At 61.5% G+C, this 19,016-nt stretch overlaps 1 protein-coding gene across 1 annotated transcript in view; it reads right to left on the reverse strand.

Annotated features, from left to right (window-relative positions):
* The window catches only part of mxra5a (matrix-remodelling associated 5a), a 98,171-nt gene that overhangs the window by 55,355 nt on the left and 23,800 nt on the right, over positions 1-19,016 (reverse strand). The window lies entirely within an intron of this gene.

Below are 19,016 nucleotides of genomic sequence, written 5' to 3' on the forward strand. Positions count from 1 at the left end.
GTGCGCTTGTGTGTCCTCTCTGCCTTGGTGTGTGTACATGATTTGGTGTGGGTGTATATCCTCCATCTGTGTGGCCTGTGTGTGTTGGTGTATGTACATGATTTGGTGTGGGTCTGTACCCTCCATCTGTGTGTCCTGTGTCTGCCTTGTGGGTTTATGTCCTGTATTTGCCTATGTACCTGCTGTGTTTGTGTGTGGCTAAAGGCGAAATTCCCTCGAGGTTTCTGTGGCCACACACAAGTGCCATCCGTTACGGATGCAAAACGGGCCATGGGCTTAATCAAAATACCCCTGCGCTCCAAAAAGAATTCAACATTAAATTATATGTTTGTATGTGTGTGGGGAAGTGATATGCTCTGTATCTGCGAGTAGATGTGGGAGAGAGTTTGTGTAGATGTGGGGGTGTGCGTGAGGATGTGGGGGAGTGCGCGTGTGGATGTGGGGGAGTGGGCGTGAGGATGTGGGGGAGTGTGCGTGTGGATGTGAGGGAGTGTGCGTGAGGATGTGGGGGAGTGCGCGTGTGGATGTGGGGGAGTGTGCGTGAGGATGTGGGGGAGTGTGCATGTGGGTGTGGGGGACTGTGCGTGTGGATGTGGAGTGTGTGCGTGTGGATGTGAGGGAGTATGCGTGAGGATGTGGGGGAGTGTGCGTGAGGATGTGGGGGAGTGTGCGTGAGGATGTGGGGTGTGTGCGTGTGGGTGTGGGAGACTGTGCGTGTGGATGTGGGAGACTATGCGTGTGGATGTAGGGTGTGTGCGTGAGGATGTGGGGGAGTGTGCGTGAGGAAGTGGGGGAGTGTGCGTGAGGATGTGGGGTGTGTGCGTGTGGATGTAGGAGACTATGCGTGTGGATGTGGGGTGTGTGCGTGAGGATGTGGGGGAGTGCGCGTGAGGATGTGGGGGAGTGCGCGTGTGGATGTGGGGCAGTGTGCGTGTGGATGTGGGGGAGTGTGCATGTGGATGTGGGGTGTGTGCGTGTGGATGTGAGGGAGTGTGCGTGTGGATGTGGGGTAGTGTGCGTGAGGATGTGGGGGAGCGCGCGTGTGGATGTGGGGGAGTGCGCATGTGGATGTGGGGGAGCGGGCATGAGGATGTGGGGGAGCGCGCGTGTGGATGTGGGGGAGTGTGCATGAGGATGTGGGGGAGTGCGCGTGTGGATGTGGGTGAGTGCGCGTGTGGATGTGGGGGAGTGTGCATGAGGATGTGGGGGAGTGCGCGCGTGGATGTGGGGGAGTGTGCGTGAGGATGTGGGGGGAGTGCGCGTGTGGATGTGGGTCAGTGGGCGTGTGGATGTGGGGCAGTGTGCGTGTGGATGTGGAGGAGGGTGCGTGTGGGTGTGGTGAAGTTGGCGTGTGGATGTGGAGGAGTGTGCGTGTGGGTGTGGGGGAGTGCGCGTGTGGATGTGGGGGAGTGGGCATGAGGATGTGGGGGAGTGTGCGTGTGGATGTGGGGCAGTGTGCGTGTGGATGCGAGGGAGTGTGCGTGAGGATGTGGAGTGTGTGTGTGTGGATGTGGGGGAGTGTGCGTGTGGATGTGGGGTGTGTGCGTGTGGGTGTGGGAGACTATGCGTGTGGATGTGGGTGACTGTGCGTGTGGATGTGGGGTGTGTGCGTGAGGATGTGGGGGAGTGTGCGTGAGGATGTGTGGTGTGTGCGTGAGGATGTGGGGGAGTGTGCGGGTGGATGTGGGGGACTGGGCATGTGGATGTGGGGCAGTGTGCGTGTGGATGTGAGTGTGTGTGCGTGAGGATGTGGGGGGGTGTGCATGAGGATGTGGAGGAGTGTGCATCTGGATGTGGGGGAGTGCGCGTGTGGATGTGGGGGAGTGGGCGTTTGGATGTGGGGGAGTGTACGTGTGGATGTGGGGGAGTGTGCCTGAGGATGTGGGGGAGTGCGCCTGTGGATGTGGGAGAGTGGGCATGAGGATGTGGGGGAGTGCGCGTGTGGATGTGGGGGAATGTGCGTGAGGATGTGGGGGAGTGCGCGTGTGGATGTGGGGCAGTGTGCGTGTGGATGTGAGTGTGTGTGCGTGAGGATGTGGGGGGGTGTGCATGAGGATGTGGAGGAGTGTGCATCTGGATGTGGGGGAGTGCGCGTGTGGATGTGGGGGAGTGGGCGTTTGGATGTGGGGGAGTGTACGTGTGGATGTGGGGGAGTGTGCGTGAGGATGTTGGGGAGTGCGCGTGTGGATGTGGGGGAGTGGGCATGAGGATGTGGGGGAGTGCGCGTGTGGATGTGGGGGAGTGTGCGTGAGGATGTGGGGAAGTGCGCGTGTGGATGTGGGGGAGTGGGCGTGAGGATGTGGGGGAGTGCACGTGTGGATGTGGAGAAGAGTGCGTGAGGATGTGGGGGAGTGTGCGTGAGGATATGGGGGAGTATGCATGAGGATGTGGAGGAGTGTGCATCTGGATGTGGGGGAGTGCGCATGTGGATGTGGGGGAGTGGGCGTGTGGATGTGGGGGAGTGTGCGTGTGGATGTGGGGGAGTGGGCGTGAGGATGTGGGGGAGTGTGGGTGTGGGTGTGGGGGACTGTGCGTGTGGGTGTGGAGTGTGTGCGTGTGGATGTGAGGGAGTGTGCGTGAGGATGTGGGGGAGTGTGCGTGAGGATGTGGGGGAGTGTGCGTGAAGATGTGGGGTGTGTGCGTGTGGGTGTGGGAGACGGTGCGTGTGGATGTGGGAGACTATGCATGTGGATGTGGGGTATGTGCGTTAGGATGTGGAGGAGTGCGCGTGAGGATGTGGGGGAGTGTGCGTGTGGATGTGGGGCAGTGTGCGTGTGGATGTGGGGCAGTGTGCGTGAGGATATGGGGGAATGTGCGTGAGGATGTGGAGGAGTGTGCATCTGGATGTCGGGGAGAGTGCGTGTGGATGTGGGGGAGTGTGCGTGTGGATGTGGGGGAGTGTGCGTGAGGATGTGGGGCAGTGCGCATGTGGATGTGGGGGAGTGAGCGTGAGGATGTGGGGGAGTGTGCGTGAGGATGTGGGGGAGTTCGCGTGTGGATGTGGGTGAGTGCGCGTGTGGATGTGGGGGAGTGGGCGTGTGGATGTGGGGGAGTGCGCGTGTGGATGTGGGGGAGTGGGCGTGTGGATGTGGGGTAGTGTGCGTGAGGATGTGGGGGAGTGCACGTGTGGATGTGGGGGAGTGCGCGTGTGGATGTGGGGGAGTGGGCATGTGAATGTGGGGGAGTGTGCGTGAGGTTGTGGGGGAGTGCGCGTGTAGGTGTGGTGGAGTGTGGGGGTGAATGTGGGGCAGTGTGGATGTGGGGCAGTGTGCGTGTGGATGTGGGGCAGTGTGCGTGTGGATGTGGGGGAGTGGGTGTGTGGGTGTGGGGGAGTGCGCATGTGGATGTGGGGGAGTGGGTGTGTGGATGTGGGGCAGTGTGCGTGTGGATGTGCGGGAGAGGGCGTGTGGATGTGGGGTAGTGTGGAGGTGAATGTGGTGCAGTGTGCATGTGGATGTGGGAGAGTGTGTGTGTAGATGTGGGGGAGTGTGCATGTGGATGTGGGGGAATGTGTGTGTGGATTTGGGAGAGTGTGTGTGGATGAGGGAGTGTGTGCGTGTGGATGTGGGGGAGTGTGCGTGCGGGGGAGTGGGAGTGTGGATGTGGGGGTGTGTGTGTGGATGTGGGGGAGTGTGCATGTGGATGTGGGGGAGTGTGTGTGTGGATATGGGGCAGTGTGCGTGTGGATGTGGGGCATTGTGCGTGTGGATGTGTGGGGGTGCGTGTGGATGTGGGGGAGTGTGCGTGTGGATGTGAGGGACAGTGTTTGTTGATGTGGTGGACTGTGTGTGTGGATGTGGGGCAGTGTGCGTGTGGATGTGGGGGAGTGCGTATGGATGTGGGGGAGTGTGCGTGTGGATGTGAGGGACAGTGTGTGTTGATGTGGTGGACTGTGTGTGTGGATGTGGGGCAGTGTGCGTGTGGATGTGGGGGAGTGCGTATGGATGTGGGGGAGTGTGCGTGAGGATGTGGGCGAGTGTGCGTGAGGATGTGGGGGAGTGTGCATGAGGATGTGGGCGAGTGTGCGTGAGGATGTGGGGTGTGTGCGTGTGGGTGTGGGAGACGGTGCGTGTGGATGTGCGAGACTATGCATGTGGATGTGGGGTGTGTGCGTGAGGATGTGGGGGAGTGCGCATGAGGATGTGGGGGAGTGTGCGTGTGGATGTGGGGCAGTGTGCGTGTGGATGTGAGGCACTGTGCGTGAGGATGTGGGGGAATGTGCGTGTAAATGTGGGTGAGTGTGCGTGAGGATGTGGGGGAGTGTGCGTGAGGATATGGGGGAGTGTGCGTGTGGATGTGGGGGAGTGTGCGTGAGGATGTGGGGGAGTGCGCGTGTGGAAGTGGGGGAGTGTGCGCGTGGATGTGGGGGAGTGTGCGTGAGGATGTGGGGGGAGTGCGCGTGTGGATGTGGGTCAGTGGGCGTGTGGATGTGGGGCAGTGTGCGTGTGGATGTGGGGGAGGGTGCTTGTGGGTGTGGTGAAGTTGGCGTGTGGATGTGGAGGTGTGTGCGTGTGGGTCTGGGGGACTGTGCGTGTGGATGTGGGGGAGTGTGCATGTGGATGTGGGGTGTGTGCGTGTGGATGTGAGGGAGTGTGCGTGAGGATGTGGGGGAGTGAGCGTGAGGATGTGGGGGAGTGTGCGTGAGGATGTGGGGGAGTGGGCGTGTGGATGTGGGGGAGTGCGCGTGTGGATGTGGGGGAGTGCGCGTGTGGATGTGGGGGAGTGGGCGTGTGGATGTGGGGGAGTGCGCGTGTGGATGTGGGGGAGTGCGCGTGTGGGAGTGGGAGAGTGTGGGGGTGAATGTGGGGCAGTGTGGATGTGGGGCAGTGTGCGTGTGGTTGTGGGGCAGTATGCGTGGGGATGTGCGGGAGAGGGCGTGTGGATGTGGGGTAGTGTGGGGGTGAATGTGGGGGAGTGGTCATGTGGATGTGGGGCAGTGTGGGGGTGAATGTGGTGCAGTGTGCATGTGGATGTGGGAGAGTTTGTGTGTAGATGTGGGGGAGTGTGCGTGTGGATGTGGGGGAATGTGTGTGTGGATGTGGGAGAGTGTGTGCGTGTGGATGTGGGGGAGTGTGCGTGCGGGGGAGTGGGAGTGTGGATGTGGGGGTGTGTGTGTGGATGTGGGGGAGTGTGCATGTGGATGTGGGGCAGTGTGCGTGTGGATGGGGGAGAGTGTGCGTGTGGATGTGGGGGAGTGGGTGTGTGGATATGGGGCAGTGTGCGTGTGGATGTGGGGCAGTGTGTGTGTGGATGTGGGGCATTGTGCGTGTGGATGTGGGGGCGTGCGTGTGGATGTGGGGGAGTGTGCGTGTGGATGTGGGGGAATGTGCGTGTGGATGTGAGAGACAGTGTGTGTGGATGTGGGGGAGTGTGTGTGGATGTGGGGGAGGGTATGTGTGGGTGTGAAAGAGTGTGTGTGTATGTGGGGGAGTGTGTGTGGATGTGGGGGAGTGCGCGTGTGGGTGTGGGGGAGTGCGGGGGTGAATGTGGGGCAGTGTGGATGTGGGGCAGTGTGCGTGTGGATGTGGGGCAGTGTGCGTGTGGAGGTGGGGCAGTGTGCGAGTGGATGTGGGGCAGTGTGCGTGTGGATGTGGGGGAGTGTGCGTGTGGATGTGGGGGAATGTGCGTGTGGATGTGAGAGACAGTGTGTGTGGATGTGAGGGACTGTGTGTGTGGATGTGGGGCAGTGTGCGTATGGATGTGAGGGAGTGTGTGTGTGGGTGTGGAAGAGTGTGTGTGGATGTGGGGGAGTGTGTGTGGATGTGGGTGAGTGTGTGTGGATGTGGGGGAGTGTGTGTGTGGGTGTGGGAGAGTGTGTGTGGATGTGGGAGTGTGTGCGTATGGGTGTGGGGGAGTGTGCGTGCGGGGGAGTGGAATTGTGGATGTGGGGATGTGTGTGTGATGTGGGGCAGTGTGCGTGTGGTTGTGGGGCAGTGTGCATGTGGATGTGGGGCAGTGTGGGGGTGAATGTGGGGGAGTGTGCGTGTGGATGTGGGGCAGTGTGCGTGTGGATGTGAGGCACTGTGTGTGTGATGTGGGGCAGTGTGCGTCTGGATGTGGGGGAGTATGCGTGTGGATGTGGGGCAGTGTGCGTGTGGATGTGATGGACTGTGTGTGTGGATGTGGGGCAGTGTGCGTGTGGATGTGGGGGAGTATGCGTGTGGATAAGGGGAGTGTGTGTGGATGTGAGGGAGTGTGCGTGAGGATGTGGGGGGAGTGAGCGTGAGGATGTGGGGGAGTGTGTGTGAGGATGTGGGGGAGTGCGCGTGTGGATGTGGGGGAGTGCGCGTGTGGATGTGGGGGAGTGGGCGTGTGGATGTGGGGGAGTGCGCGTGTGGATGTGGGGGAGTGTGCGTGTGGATGTGCGGGAGAGGGCGTGGGGATGTGGGGCAGTGTGGGGGTGAATGTGGTGCAGTGTGCATGTGGATGTGGGAGAGTGTGTGTGTAGATGTGGGGGAGTGTGCGTGTGGATGTGGGGGAATGTGTGTGTGGATGTGGGAGAGTGTGTGCGTGTGGATGTGGGGGAGTGTGCGTGCGGGGAAGTGGGAGTGTGGATGTGGGGGTGTGTGTGTGGATGTGGGGGAGTGTGCATGTGGATGTGGGGCAGTGTGCCTCTGGATGGGGGGAGTGTGCGTGTGGATGTGGGGGAGTGGGTGTGTGGATATGGGGCAGTGTGCGTGTGGATGTGGGGCAGTGAGTGTGTGGATGTCGGGCATTGTGCGTGTGGATGTGGGGGCGTGCGTGTGGATGTGGGGGAGTGTGCGTGTGGATGTGGGGGAATGTGCGTGTGGATGTGGGGCAGTGTGGGGGTGAATGTCAGGCAGTGTGCGTGTGGATGTGGGGGAGTGCGTGTGGATGTGGGGCAGTGTGGGGGTGAATGTGGGGAAGTAAGCGTGTGGATGTGGGGCAGTGTGCGTGTGGATGTGAGGCAGTGTGTGTGTGGATGTGGGGCAGTGTGCGTGTGGATGTGAGGCACTGTGCGTGAGGATGTGGGGGAATGTGCGTGTAAATGTGGGTGAGTGTGCGTGAGGATGTGGGGGAGTGTGCGTGAGGATATGGGGGAGTGTGCGTGTGGATGTGGGGGAGTGTGCGTGAGGATGTGGGGGAGTGCGCGTGTGGAAGTGGGGGAGTGTGCGCGTGGATGTGGGGGAGTGTGCGTGAGGATGTGGGGGGAGTGCGCGTGTGGATGTGGGTCAGTGGGCGTGTGGATGTGGGGCAGTGTGCGTGTGGATGTGGGGGAGGTTGCTTGTGGGTGTGGTGAAGTTGGCGTGTGGATGTGGAGGTGTGTGCGTGTGGGTCTGGGAGACTGTGCGTGTGGATGTGGGGGAGTGTGCATGTGGTTGTGGGGTGTGTGCGTGTGGATGTGAGGGAGTGTGCGTGAGGATGTGGGGGAGTGAGCGTGAGGATGTGGGGGAGTGCGCGTGTGGATGTGGGGGAGTGCGCGTGTGGATGTGAGGGAGTGTGCGTGTGGATGTGAGGGAGTGTGCGTGAGGATGTGGGGGAGTGTGCGTGAGGATGTGGGGGAGTGCGCGTGTGGATGTGGGGGAGTGCGCGTGTGGATGTGGGGGAGTGGGCGTGTGGATGTGGGGGAGTGCGCGTGTGGATGTGGGGGAGTGGGCGTGTGCATGTGGGGGAGTGCGCGTGTGGATGTGGTGGAGTGGGCGTGTGGATGTGGGGTAGTGTGCGTGAGGATGTCGGGGAGTGCACGTGTGGATGTGGGGGAGTGCGCGTGTGGATGTGGGGGTGTGGGCGTGTGAATGTGGGGGAGTGTGCGTGAGGATGTGGGGGAGTGCACGTGTGGATGTGGGGGAGTGGGTGTGTGGATGTGGGGCAGTGTGCGTGTGGATGTGGGGGAGTGCGCGTGTGGGAGTGGGAGAGTGTGGGGGTGAATGTGGGGCAGTGTGGATGTGGGGCAGTGTGCGTGTGGATGTGGGGCAGTGTGCGTGTGGATGTGCGGGAGAGGGCGTGTGGATGTGGGGTAGTGTGGGGGTGAATGTGGGGGAGTGGTCATGTGGATGTGGGGCAGTGTGGGGTGAATGTGGTGCAGTGTGCATGTGGATATGGGAGAGTTTGTGTGTAGATGTGGGGGAGTGTGCGTGTGGATGTGTGGGAATGTGTGTGTGGATGTGGGAGAGTGTGTGCGTGTGGATGTGGGGCAGTGTGCGTGTGGATGTGATGGACTGTGTGTGTGGATGTGGGGCAGTGTGCGTGTGGATGTGGGGGAGTATGCGTGTGGATGTGGGGGAGTGTGTGTGGATGTGAGGGACTGTGTGTGTGGATGTGGGGCAGTGTGCGTATGTATGTGAGGGAGTGTGTGTGTGGGTGTGGAAGAGTGTGTGTGGATGTGGGGGAGTGTGTGTGGATGTGGGTGAGTGTGTGTGGATGTGGGGGAGTGTGTGTGTGGGTGTGGGAGAGTGTGTGTGGATGTGGGAGTGTGTGCGTATGGGTGTGGGGGAGTGTGCGTGCGGGGGAGTGGAATTGTGGATGTGGGGATGTGTGTGTGATGTGGGGCAGTGTGCGTGTGGTTGTGGGGCAGTGTGCATGTGGATGTGGGGCAGTGTGGGGGTGAATGTGGGGGAGTGTGCGTGTGGATGTGGGGCAGTGTGCGTGTGGATGTGAGGCACTGTGTGTGTGATGTGGGGCAGTGTGCGTCTGGATGTGGGGGAGTATGCGTGTGGATGTGGGGCAGTGTGCGTGTGGATGTGATGGACTGTGTGTGTGGATGTGGGGCAGTGTGCGTGTAGATGTGGGGGAGTATGCGTGTGGATGTGGGGGAGTGTGTGTGGATGTGAGGGAGTGTGCGTGAGGATGTGGGGGGAGTGAGCGTGAGGATGTGGGGGAGTGTGTGTGAGGATGTGGGGGAGTGCGCGTGTGGATGTGGGGGAGTGCGCGTGTGGATGTGGGGGAGTGGGCGTGTGGATGTGGGGGAGTGCGCGTGTGGATGTGGGGGAGTGGACGTGTGGATGTGGGGTAGTGTGCGTGAGGATGTCGGGGAGTGCACGTGTGGATGTGGGGGAGTGCGCGTGTGGATGTGGGGGAGCGCGCGTGTGGATGTGGGGGAGTGGGTGTGTGGATGTGGGGCAGTGTGCGTGTGGATGTGGGGCAGTGGGCGTGTGAATGTGGGGGAGTGTGCGTGAGGATGTGGGGGAGTGCGCGTGTGGATGTGGGGGAGTGGGTGTGTGGATGTGGGGCAGTGTGCGTGTGGATGTGGGGGAGTGCGCGTGTGGGTGTGGGGGAGTGTGGGGGTGAATGTGGGGCAGTGTGGATCTGGGGCAGTGTGCGTGTGGATGTGGGGCAGTGTGCGTGTGGATGTGCGGGAGAGGGCGTGTGGATGTGGGGCAGTGTGGGGGTGAATGTGGTGCAGTGTGCATGTGGATGTGGGAGAGTGTGTGTGTAGATGTGGGGGAGTGTGCGTGTGGATGTGGGGGAATGTGTGTGTGGATGTGGGAGAGTGTGTGCGTGTGGATGTGGGGGAGTGTGCGTGCGGGGAAGTGGGAGTGTGGATGTGGGGGTGTGTGTGTGGATGTGGGGGAGTGTGCATGTGGATGTGGGGCAGTGTGCCTCTGGATGGGGGGAGTGCACGTGTGGATGTGGGGGAGTGCGCGTGTGGATGTGGGGGAGCGCGCGTGTGGATGTGGGGGAGTGGGTGTGTGGATGTGGGGCAGTGTGCGTGTGGATGTGGGGCAGTGGGCGTGTGAATGTGGGGGAGTGTGCGTGAGGATGTGGGGGAGTGCGCGTGTGGATGTGGGGGAGTGGGTGTGTGGATGTGGGGCAGTGTGCGTGTGGATGTGGGGGAGTGCGCGTGTGGGTGTGGGGGAGTGTGGGGGTGAATGTGGGGCAGTGTGGATCTGGGGCAGTGTGCGTGTGGATGTGGGGCAGTGTGCGTGTGGATGTGCGGGAGAGGGCGTGTGGATGTGGGGCAGTGTGGGGGTGAATGTGGTGCAGTGTGCATGTGGATGTGGGAGAGTGTGTGTGTAGATGTGGGGGAGTGTGCGTGTGGATGTGGGGGAATGTGTGTGTGGATGTGGGAGAGTGTGTGCGTGTGGATGTGGGGGAGTGTGCGTGCGGGGAAGTGGGAGTGTGGATGTGGGGGTGTGTGTGTGGATGTGGGGGAGTGTGCATGTGGATGTGGGGCAGTGTGCCTCTGGATGGGGGGAGTGTGCGTGTGGATGTGGGGGAGTGGGTGTGTGGATATGGGGCAGTGTGCGTGTGGATGTGGGGCAGTGTGTGTGTGGATGTCGGGCATTGTGCGTGTGGATGTGGGGGCGTGCGTGTGGATGTGGGGGAGTGTGCGTGTGGATGTGGGGGAATGTGCGTGTGGATGTGGGGCAGTGTGGGGGTGAATGTCAGGCAGTGTGCGTGTGGATGTGGGGGAGTGCGTGTGGATGTGGGGCAGTGTGGGGGTGAATGTGGGGAAGTAAGCGTGTGGATGTGGGACAGTGTGCGTGTGGATGTGAGGCAGTGTGTGTGTGGATGTGGGGCAGTGTGCGTGTGGATGTGAGGCACTGTGCGTGAGGATGTGGGGGAATGTGCGTGTAAATGTGGGTGAGTGTGCGTGAGGATGTGGGGGAGTGTGCGTGAGGATATGGGGGAGTGTGCGTGTGGATGTGGGGGAGTGTGCGTGAGGATGTGGGGGAGTGCGCGTGTGGAAGTGGGGGAGTGTGCGCGTGGATGTGGGGGAGTGTGCGTGAGGATGTGGGGGGAGTGCGCGTGTGGATGTGGGTCAGTGGGCGTGTGGATGTGGGGCAGTGTGCGTGTGGATGTGGGGGAGGTTGCTTGTGGGTGTGGTGAAGTTGGCGTGTGGATGTGGAGGTGTGTGCGTGTGGGTCTGGGGGACTGTGCGTGTGGATGTGGGGGAGTGTGCATGTGGATGTGGGGTGTGTGCGTGTGGATGTGAGGGAGTGTGCGTGAGGATGTGGGGGAGTGAGCGTGAGGATGTGGGGGAGTGTGCGTGAGGATGTGGGGGAGTGCGCGTGTGGATGTGGGGGAGTGCGCGTGTGGATGTGGGGGAGTGGGCGTGTGGATGTGGGGGAGTGGGCGTGTGGATGTGGGGTAGTGTGCGTGAGGATGTCGGGGAGTGCACGTGTGGATGTGGGGGAGTGCGCGTGTGGATGTGGGGGAGTGGGTGTTTGGATGTGGGGCAGTGTGCGTGTGGATGTGGGGGAGTGCGCGTGTGGGAGTGGGAGAGTGTGGGGGTGAATGTGGGGCAGTGTGGATGTGGGGCAGTGTGCGTGTGGATGTGGGGCAGTGTGCGTGTGGATGTGCGGGAGAGGGCGTGTGGATGTGGGGTAGTGTGGGGGTGAATGTGGTGCAGTGTGCATGTGGATATGGGAGAGTTTGTGTGTAGATGTGGGGGAGTGTGCGTGTGGATGTGTGGGAATGTGTGTGTGGATGTGGGAGAGTGTGTGCGTGTGGATGTGGGGCAGTGTGCGTGTGGATGTGATGGACTGTGTGTGTGGATGTGGGGCAGTGTGCGTGTGGATGTGGGGGAGTATGCGTGTGGATGTGGGGGAGTGTGTGTGGATGTGAGGGAGTGTGCGTGAGGATGTGGGGGGAGTGAGCGTGAGGATGTGGGGGAGTGTGTGTGAGGATGTGGGGGAGTGCGCGTGTGGATGTGGGGGAGTGCGCGTGTGGATGTGGGGGAGTGGGCGTGTGGATGTGGGGGAGTGCGCGTGTGGATGTGGGGGAGTGGACGTGTGGATGTGGGGTAGTGTGCGTGAGGATGTCGGGGAGTGCACGTGTGGATGTGGGGGAGTGCGCGTGTGGATGTGGGGGAGCGCGCATGTGGATGTGGGGGAGTGGGTGTGTGGATGTGGGGCAGTGTGCGTGTGGATGTGGGGCAGTGGGCGTGTGAATGTGGGGGAGTGTGCGTGAGGATGTGGGGGAGTGCGCGTGTGGATGTGGGGGAGTGGGTGTGTGGATGTGGGGCAGTGTGCGTGTGGATGTGGGGGAGTGCGCGTGTGGGTGTGGGGGAGTGTGGGGGTGAATGTGGGGCAGTGTGGATCTGGGGCAGTGTGCGTGTGGATGTGAGGCAGTGTGCGTGTGGATGTGCGGGAGAGGGCGTGTGGATGTGGGGCAGTGTGGGGGTGAATGTGGTGCAGTGTGCATGTGGATGTGGGAGAGTGTGTGTGTAGATGTGGGGGAGTGTGCGTGTGGATGTGGGGGAATGTGTGTGTGGATGTGGGAGAGTGTGTGCGTGTGGATGTGGGGGAGTGTGCGTGCGGGGAAGTGGGAGTGTGGATGTGGGGGTGTGTGTGTGGATGTGGGGGAGTGTGCATGTGGATGTGGGGCAGTGTGCCTCTGGATGGGGGGAGTGTGCGTGTGGATGTGGGGGAGTGGGTGTGTGGATATGGGGCAGTGTGCGTGTGGATGTGGGGCAGTGTGTGTGTGGATGTCGGGCATTGTGCGTGTGGATGTGGGGGCGTGCGTGTGGATGTGGGGGAGTGTGCGTGTGGATGTGGGGGAATGTGCGTGTGGATGTGGGGCAGTGTGGGGGTGAATGTCAGGCAGTGTGCGTGTGGATGTGGGGGAGTGCGTGTGGATGTGGGGCAGTGTGGGGGTGAATGTGGGGAAGTAAGCGTGTGGATGTGGGGCAGTGTGCGTGTGGATGTGAGGCAGTGTGTGTGTGGATGTGGGGCAGTGTGCGTGTGGATGTGAGGCACTGTGCGTGAGGATGTGGGGGAATGTGCGTGTAAATGTGGGTGAGTGTGCGTGAGGATGTGGGGGAGTGTGCGTGAGGATATGGGGGAGTGTGCGTGTGGATGTGGGGGAGTGTGCGTGAGGATGTGGGGGAGTGCGCGTGTGGAAGTGGGGGAGTGTGCGCGTGGATGTGGGGGAGTGTGCGTGAGGATGTGGGGGGAGTGCGCGTGTGGATGTGGGTCAGTGGGCGTGTGGATGTGGGGCAGTGTGCGTGTGGATGTGGGGGAGGATGCTTGTGGGTGTGGTGAAGTTGGCGTGTGGATGTGGAGGTGTGTGCGTGTGGGTCTGGGGGACTGTGCGTGTGGATGTGGGGGAGTGTGCATGTGGATGTGGGGTGTGTGCGTGTGGATGTGAGGGAGTGTGCGTGAGGATGTGGGGGAGTGAGCGTGAGGATGTGGGGGAGTGTGCGTGAGGATGTGGGGGAGTGCGCGTGTGGATGTGGGGGAGTGCGCGTGTGGATGTGGGGGAGTGGGCGTGTGGATGTGGGGTAGTGTGCGTGTGGATGTGGGGGCGTGGGCGTGTGAATGTGGGGGAGTGCACGTGTGGATGTGGGGGAGTGGGTGTGTGGATGTGGGGCAGTGTGCGTGTGGATGTGGGGGAGTGCGCGTGTGGGAGTGGGAGAGTGTGGGGGTGAATGTGGGGCAGTGTGGATGTGGGGCAGTGTGCGTGTGGATGTGGGGCAGTGTGCGTGTGGATGTGCGGGAGAGGGCGTGTGGATGTGGGGTAGTGTGGGGGTGAATGTGGGGGAGTGGTCATGTGGATGTGGGGCAGTGTGGGGGTGAATGTGGTGCAGTGTGCATGTGGATATGGGAGAGTTTGTGTGTAGATGTGGGAGAGTGTGTGCGTGTGGATGTGGGGGAGTGTGCGTGCGGGGGAGTGGGAGTGTGGATGTGGGGTTGTGTGTGTGGATGTGGGGGAGTGTGCATGTGGTTGTGGGGCAGTGTGCGTGTGCATGGGGGAGAGTGTGCGTGTGGATGTGGGGGAGTGGGTGTGTGGATATGGGGCAGTGTGCGTGTGGATGTGGGGCAGTGTGTGTGTGGATGTGGGGCATTGTGCGTGTGGATGTGGGGGCGTGCGAGTGGATGTGGGGGAGTGTGCGTGTGGATGTGGGGGAATGTGCGTGTGGATGTGAGAGACAGTGTGTGTTGATGTGAGGGACTGTGTGTGTGGATGTGGGGGAGTGCGTATGGATGTGGGGGAGTGTGTGTGTGGGTGTGGAAGACTGAGTGTGGATGTGGGGGAGTGTGTGTGGATGTGGGGGAGTGTGCGTGTGGATGTGGGGGAGTGCGTATGGATGTGGGGGAGGGTATGTGTGGGTGTGAAAGAGTGTGTGTGTATGTGGGGGAGTGTGTGTGGATGTGGGGGAGTGCGCGTGTGGGTGTGGGGGAGTGCGGGGGTGAATGTGGGGCAGTGTGGATGTGGGGCAGTGTGCGTGTGGATGTGGGGCAGTGTGCGTGTGGATGCGGGAGAGGGCGTGTGGGTGTGGGGTAGTGTGGGGGTGAATGTGGGGGAGTGGGCATGTGGATGTGGGGCAGTGTGGGGGTGAATGTGGTGCAGTGTGCATGTGGATGTGGGAGTGTGTGTGTAGATGTGGGGGAGTGTGCGTGTGGATGTGGGGGAATGTGTGTGTGGATGTCGGAGAGTGTGTGTGGATGTGGAGGAGTGAGCGTGTGGATGTGGGGCAGTGTGCGTGTGGATGTGGGGCAGTGTGTGTGTGGATGTGGGGGAATGTGCGTGTGGATGTGAGGGACTGTGTGTGTGGATGTGGGGCAGTGTGCGTATGGATGTGAGGGAGTGTGTGTGTGGGTGTGGAAGAGTGTGTGTGGATGTGGGGGAGTGTGTGTGGATGTGGGTGAGTGTGTGTGGATGTGGGTGAGTGTGTGTGTGGGTGTGGGAGAGTGTGTGTGGATGTGGGAGTGTGTGCGTATGGGTGTGGGGGAGTGTGCGTGCGGGGGAGTGGAATTGTGGATGTGGGGATGTGTGTGTGATGTGGGGCAGTGTGCGTGTGGTTGTGGGGCAGTGTGCATGTGGATGTGGGGCAGTGTGGGGGTGAATGTGGGGGAGTGTGCGTGTGGATGTGGGGCAGTGTGCGTGTGGATGTGAGGCACTGTGTGTGTGGATGTGGGGCAGTGTGCGTCTGGATGTGGGGGAGTATGCGTGTGGATGTGGGGCAGTGTGCGTGTGGATGTGATGGACTGTGTGTGTGGATGTGGGGCAGTGTGCGTGTGGATGTGGGGGAGTATGCGTGTGGATGTGGGGGAGTGTGTGTGGATGTGAGGGAGTGTGCGTGAGGATGTGGGGGGAGTGAGCGTGAGGATGTGGGGGAGTGTGTGTGAGGATGTGGGGGAGTGGGCGTGTGGATGTGGGGTAGTGTGCGTGAGGATGTCGGGGAGTGCACGTGTGGATGTGGGGGAGTGCGCGTGTGGATGTGGGGGAGCGCGCGTGTGGATGTGGGGGAGTGGGTGTGTGGATGTGGGGCAGTGTGCGTGTGGATGTGGGGCAGTGGGCGTGTGAATGTGGGGGAGTGTGCGTGAGGATGTGGGGGAGTGCGCGTGTGGATGTGGGGGAGTGGGTGTGTGGATGTGGGGCAGTGTGCGTGTGGATGTGCGTGAGAGGGCGTGTGGATGTGGGGTAGTGTGGAGGTGAATGTGGTGCAGTGTGCATGTGGATGTGGGAGAGTGTGTGTGTAGATGTGGGGGAGTGTGCGTGTGGATGTGGGGGAATGTGTGTGTGGATGTGGGAGAGTGTGTGCGTGTGGATGTGGGGGAGTGTGCGTGCGGGGAAGTGGGAGTGTGGATGTGGGGGTGTGTGTGTGGATGTGGGGGAGTGTGCATGTGGATGTGGGGCAGTGTGCCTCTGGATGGGGGGAGTGTGCGTGTGGATGTGGGGGAGTGGGTGTGTGGATATGGGGCAGTGTGCGTGTGGATGTGGGGCAGTGTGTGTGTGGATGTCGGGCATTGTGCGTGTGGATGTGGGGGCGTGCGTGTGGATGTGGGGGAGTGTGCGTGTGGATGTGGGGGAGTGCGTGTGGATGTGGGGCAGTGTGGGGGTGAATGTGGGGAAGTAAGCGTGTGGATGTGGGGCAGTGTGCGTGTGGATGTGAGGCAGTGTGTGTGTGGATGTGGGGCAGTGTGCGTGTGGATGTGAGGCACTGTGCGTGAGGATGTGGGGGAATGTGCGTGTAAATGTGGGTGAGTGTGCGTGAGGATGTGGGGGAGTGTGCGTGAGGATATGGGGGAGTGTGCGTGTGGATGTTCGGGAGTGTGCGTGAGGATGTGGGGGAGTGCGCGTGTGGAAGTGGGGGAGTGTGCGCGTGGATGTGGGGGAGTGTGCGTGAGGATGTGGGGGGAGTGCGCGTGTAGATGTGGGTCAGTGGGCGTGTGGAGGTGGGGCAGTGTGCGTGTGGATGTGGGGGAGGTTGCTTGTGGGTGTGGTGAAGTTGGCGTGTGGATGTGGAGGTGTGTGCGTGTGGGTCTGGGGGACTGTGCGTGTGGATGTGGGGGAGTGTGCATGTGGATGTGGGGTGTGTGCGTGTGGATGTGAGGGAGTGTGCGTGAGGATGTGGGGGAGTGAGCGTGAGGATGTGGGGGAGTGTGCGTGAGGATGTGGGGGAGTGCGCGTGTGGATGTGGGGGAGTGCGCGTGTGGATGTGGGGGAGTGGGCGTGTGGATGTGGGGGAGTGCGCGTGTGGATGTGGGGGAGTGGGCGTGTGGATGTGGGGTAGTGTGCGTGAGGATGTCGGGGAGTGCACGTGTGGATGTGGGGGAGTGCGCGTGTGGATGTGGGGGCGTGGGCGTGTGAATGTGGGGGAGTGTGCGTGAGGATGTGGGGGAGTGCGCGTGTGGATGTGGGGGAGTGGGTGTGTGGATGTGGGGCAGTGTGCGTGTGGATGTGGGGGAGTGCGCGTGTGGGAGTGGGAGATTGTGGGGGTGAATGTGGGGCAGTGTGGATGTGGGGCAGTGTGCGTGTGGATGTGGGGCAGTGTGCGTGTGGATGTGCGGGAGAGGGCGTGTGGATGTGGGGTAGTGTGGGGGTGAATGTGGGGGAGTGGTCATGTGGATGTGGGGCAGTGTGGGGGTGAATGTGGTGCAGTGTGCATGTGGATGTGGGAGAGTTTGTGTGTAGATGTGGGGGAGTGTGCGTGTGGATGTGTGGGAATGTGTGTGTGGATGTGGGAGAGTGTGTGCATGTGGATGTGGGGGAGTGTGCGTGCGGGGGAGTGGGAGTGTGGATGTGGGGGGGTGTGTGTGGATGTGGGGGAGTGTGCATGTGGATGTGGGGCAGTGTGCGTGTGGATGTGGGGCAGTGTGTGTGTGGATGTGGGGCATTGTGCGTGTGGATGTGGGGGCGTGCGTGTGGATGTGGGGGAGTGTGCGTGTGGATGTGGGGGAATGTGCGTGTGGATGTGAGAGACAGTGTGTGTTGATGTGAGGGACTGTGTGTGTGGATGTGGGGCAGTGTGCGTGTGGATGTGGGGGAGTGCGTATGGATGTGGGGGAGTGTGTGTGTGGGTGTGGAAGACTGTGTGTGGATGTGGGGGAGTGTGTGTGGATGTGGGGGAGTGTGCGTGTGGATGTGGGGGAGTGCGTATGGATGTGGGGGAGGGTATGTGTGGGTGTGAAAGAGTGTGTGTGTATGTGGGGGAGTGTGTGTGGATGTGGGGGAGTGCACGTGTGGGTGTGGGGGAGTGCGGGGGTGAATGTGGGGCAGTGTGGATGTGGGGCAGTGTGCGTGTGGATGTGGAGCAGTGTGCGTGTGGATGCGGGAGAGGGCGTGTGGGTGTGGGGTAGTGTGGGGGTGAATGTGGGGGAGTGGGCATGTGGATGTGGGGCAGTGTGGGGGTGAATGTGGTGCAGTGTGCATGTGGATGTGGGAGTGTGTGTGTAGATGTGGGGGAGTGTGCGTGTGGATGTGGGGGAATGTGTGTGTGGATGTCGGAGAGTGTGTGTGGATGTGGAGGAGTGAGCGTGTGGATGTGGGGCAGTGTGCGTGTGGATGTGGGGCAGTGTGTGTGTGGATGTGGGGGAATGTGCGTGTGGATGTGAGGGACTGTGTGTGTGGATGTGAGGGACTGTGTGTGTGGATGTGGGGCAGTGTGCGAATGGATGTGAGGGAGTGTGTGTGTGGGTGTGGAAGAGTGTGTGTGGATGTGGGGGAGTGTGTGTGGATGTGTGTGTGGATGTGGGGGAGTGTGTGTGTGGGTGTGGGAGAGTGTGTGTGGATGTGGGAGTGTGTGCGTATGGGTGTGGGGGAGTGTGCGTGCGGGGGAGTGGAATTGTGGATGTGGGGATGTGTGTGTGATGTGGGGCAGTGTGCGTGTGGTTGTGGGGCAGTGTGCATGTGGATGTGGGGCAGTGTGGGGGTGAATGTGGGGGAGTGTGCTGTGGATGTGGGGCAGTGTGCGTGTGGATGTGAGGCACTGTGTGTGTGGATGTGGGGCAGTGTGCGTCTGGATGTGGGGGAGTATGCGTGTGGATGTGGGGCAGTGTGCGTGTGGATGTGATGGACTGTGTGTGTGGATGTGGGGCAGTGTGCGTGTGGATGTGGGGGAGTATGCGTGTGGATGTGGGGGAGTGTGTGTGGATGTGAGGGAGTGCGCGTGTGGATGTGGGGGAGCGCGCGTGTGGATGTGGGGGAGTGGGTGTGTGGATGTGGGGCAGTGTGCGTGTGGATGTGGGGCAGTGGGCGTGTGAATGTGGGGGAGTGTGCGTGTGGATGTGGGGCAGTGTGCGTGTGGATGTGGGGGAGTGCGCGTGTGGGTGTGGGGGAGTGTGGGGGTGAATGTGGGGCAGTGTGGATCTGGGGCAGTGTGCGTGTGGATGTGGGGCAGTGTGCGTGTGGATGTGCGGGAGAGGGCGTGTGGATGTGGGGCAGTGTGGGGGTGAATGTGGTGCAGTGTGCATGTGGATGTGGGAGAGTGTGTGTGTAGATGTGGGGGAGTGTGCGTGTGGATGTGGGGGAATGTGTGTGTGGATGTGGGAGAGTGTGTGCGTGTGGATGTGGGGGAGTGTGCGTGCGGGGAAGTGGGAGTGTGGATGTGGGGGTGTGTGTGTGGATGTGGGGGAGTGTGCATGTGGATGTGGGGCAGTGTGCCTCTGGATGGGGGGAGTGTGCGTGTGGATGTGGGGGAGTGGGTGTGTGGATATGGGGCAGTGTGCGTGTGGATGTGGGGCAGTGTGTGTGTGGATGTCGGGCATTGTGCGTGTGGATGTGGGGGCGTGCGTGTGGATGTGGGGGAGTGTGCGTGTGGATGTGGGGGAATGTGCGTGTGGATGTGGGGCAGTGTGGGGGTGAATGTCAGGCAGTGTGCGTGTGGA

Source organism: Scyliorhinus torazame, chromosome 15 (assembly GCF_047496885.1).
Source record: "Scyliorhinus torazame isolate Kashiwa2021f chromosome 15, sScyTor2.1, whole genome shotgun sequence".
NCBI lineage: Eukaryota > Metazoa > Chordata > Chondrichthyes > Carcharhiniformes > Scyliorhinidae > Scyliorhinus > Scyliorhinus torazame.